Source organism: Etheostoma spectabile, chromosome 24 (assembly GCF_008692095.1).
Source record: "Etheostoma spectabile isolate EspeVRDwgs_2016 chromosome 24, UIUC_Espe_1.0, whole genome shotgun sequence".
NCBI lineage: Eukaryota > Metazoa > Chordata > Actinopteri > Perciformes > Percidae > Etheostoma > Etheostoma spectabile.
In genome coordinates, this window is record NC_045756.1 from 1140496 (window position 1) to 1144114 (window position 3619).

Genomic DNA, 3619 nt, shown 5'->3' on the forward strand with positions numbered 1-3619 from the left:
ACACACACACACACACACACACACACACACACTTGTAGATTATCAACAAGTATGGCCATTGAGTGGAAATTAATTTGCAAGTGGTAATGGATAGAGACATTTTGCTGAGATGCGTAAAAACAGCTGAACTGCCAGCAATTACCTGCTGGAATCAGCCTTCATCAATATCAGGATAATTACAAAGCACTTCTGGCAGTGCGTGAAATGAATGGAGCGTGCAACAGATTGGGTGGCGGCCATAGATGTCTGCAGATATTAGGCCGCCTCCCCCTCAGAGCGGCTCCACAGGGGAGAAAACTACCTGAACAGACTGGAGCGGCTGCTGCACCAGCAGGTTCACCAGGCAGTCGGGGAGGGTTTCATATTAAATGCAGAAAACAGTCAGAACAGAGCTGACTGTGACTGAATCTAATAGAAGTGCACAGTCTTGTTAGACTAAAAAAAGGGGGCACAGAATTAGAATGAAATAGAAAAGAAAGAACTTTACCATAGAAAAGGTTTGAATAACACAGAACAGCACACAATGCAGAGAGCAAAGTACATGAAGACATAAATAGACAGACTTTAAAGATGAAACAAAAGAAAGAACACATGAGAAGGAAAGTGCAGAACAGATCGACAGCAGAGGATGGAAAGAAATGAAAGAGCAGAACAGCAGAGAAAGGAAAAAGTAGAGTAGACTAAAACAGAATGGGGCAGATGAAAATGTAATAGTCTTGGGAACTACAAAAAAGTAAAGGGTAGAAAAGAAAACAGTACCAAAGAACATATGTGAATATAGAACGGAGTGGAATAAAAACATGGACACAAAATGAGACAAAGCTCAGAATAGAAAACACAAAAAGCTATTCAAAGTGCTTCAAGTTAGCCAAATACAAGAATTTGACACAATTTCAGTTTCAAGGAAATTTAGGTAAAATTAAACGAATTAAAATATCATAATACCACAATACACAGATTTGGTTGAGTCCAAGTAACGTAATAAGTTGACCCATCTTTAAAAGCAGCTGAGAATAACACAAGGCCCAGTTGGTAACTTTTCTGGAGCTTTTGATTGTATCATAAGATCTTCATAGAAATGGACGATGTTACAATTTCCAGTTTGAGCTTATGGCTCAAAAGTTAAGGTTTATTTTAGATTAGACTGCTTCCTAAAGGTCTAAGGGACCTAATGGGTTTATACTCCTCAATCATATATAAACAGAACATAATGGAGTGGAAGGAAACGTCTGTTAAACAGAGCAGACCAGCACCCGGCGATGCTGGTGATCAGAGTGATGGGACTCTGTAAGGTGGTTTTGAGTAGGAAAGGAGGGGGAGTAAAAGGGAAGGGGTGTTCAGGGTGTCTATCCCTGTCTTTCCCAGACTTCACTTCCATCTCTCACATGGAACCACTTTGGTCTCCCCCCCCACCCCCCAACCCCTTTTCCCCTTGCCCTCTCCTTTCTGTCCTCTCAGACAGCGAGCTGGAGGCAGTATTGGGTTTCCTCTCTAGCTAGAAGGGTTGCTTCAGTCCATCTCAGGGATGAAAAGATGACTCTTTCCCTCCCCTTCTTCCATCCAACTCTTTTTTCAGGTAAGAGGCTCGGGGAGGAAGGAAACTATTACACTCGGAGTGAGCCGGGGCCTGGAGACGCAGCTGCCAGCCCTGCCCGGCCTGTCGGGGAGGAAGAGGATCTGGATCCGACACTGGACGGGGGAGAAACCCGAGATCTCTGGAAATGGCTGGGAATGACCCAAGAAAAACTTCCGCTGCCGCCCCTCCACCATCCTCGTCTCGTCCTGATCTGTCCAAAAGTGTTTCCCATAATGGTCTCAGTCTGCAGAGGCGGCAGGGGTTCCCTAAAGGCCCACAGACTCAAACAAGCATGTGTGAAAGCATGAATACACAGAAACCCCCCATGGGAACAAGCACATATTCACTTTCCCTGCAACAATTAAGTTCTGAGGTTATACCGCAAATAAGCATTACCGCATTAATAAATCAGAAGCTTTTATTGTAAAGCAGGGATGGAGGTCTATGGTAATCTGTCCAGCGGTGTTTGTGACTTCCTCAAACTCCTTTTTTGGCTTCACAGACACCTACAGGTTTGAAAAAGAATGATGGAAACCACGCACAGCTGTTAGGCCTGCAGTGGAGGGAGATTTGCATATCTGGATGGATTTTTTAAATGCCGGGCTGGATCTAAAAAGTCAGGGAAATTCCATCGTTCAGAGAACGTTTTCATATTGTTCACATTTCATCTGGACAGACGCTCGGAGCGAGCGCTCGCATGCAGTCAAACATCAATCACTGGCTCATTACAGAGAGGGAGTTTGCGGAAAATAATGCTTTTTATTCCGAGGAATGGGATTCTTTGATTGCTGCTCAATTGACCTCGTGCAGACATGTTAGGCAGTTTGACGACATCTACACCCCGTTGTTTTGTCTGCAATTTGTTGTTCTCTATACGCTGCATTGTAGCATACTTAGAAGGGAATCTTCTCACCATCCTACTAAAGGAAAAAAGCTGTTTGCTGGCTTCCGGAGAAAGTGGTTTCATTCAAAACTAATCCACAAAAGTCTTGGCAGTCTGTTGCAACATAGATTAGTAAAAATGTAATTATTTTAGATGACGAAAGTAGCAGTTGCTGTTTTCTTCTAATTATGCACAATGACAAACTGCATACACATGTTGTGCATTTTAAGGGCAGTGAATAAGATGCGTTACATGTAAACTAAATAATTAGCATTTTTATGAAAGACCTGTTCAAGTGGACATGCTGCACCTCGCCAGGTGACAAATTGCTGGAGTGATTGAGCTGAGGGACTAGTTGCTGGCTTAATATCTCCCATTGATCTATTCATTGATCATTTGTCCCCCACTAATGACTGTGACTGGACTGATTTTAAATAATATGTCTCGCTTGTAACCTGACATCAGAGGAGGGGATGAGCGTGGGAGTATGAGCATTTCTCGGCGAAGGAAACCGCTGAGAGAAATCAGCTTGAAAGGCCAGAGGAAATTGAGACAATATTATGAAGAAAAGGGTTCAATCTGCAAGTTTTTTCCACCCCTGCTGATCAGAAGGGCTGCAGACTACCGCTGGGCTCCTTAACATCTGGCTAGGCAATTTACCCCGCTCTGACGACTGGAAAGGTTAAACCACTAAAATCTAATATTTGCCTAGAGGGGGTCAAGGCACTGCAATTACAAGGTACAATCGGCAGGGCTAATCAGCTAGTAGCGCGTACCAGGGGCTCGGCTGGGCAAATAAGCCCTGATCAGAAGCACTGTTCTCTGCCTCTTCTGTTTACTTATTAAACCCTGTTCTCATGTTCAAGGGCCCCACTGCAGCCTCTGGCCCCATACACCCCCAAGGCACAGGGGAGTAAATTTAGCTCCTGACGCTTTTTAAATGGGGCCGTGCCAATTGGCTAGAAAGTAGCCCCCGTGTTAATCAGTATCTGCGGCCTTTGTTGCGAAATGATCTCAAATTACTTTCCTCCAATCTGGCAGGCATTAACACCTTGGGAAGGAATGGGATAGGTAGGGATTTGTACCCTGAGGAGGAAAACAAGGTGCAGAGCAGATGTGTGTGTGCGGACACTGACGAAAGGCCCACATAGGCGCCATGT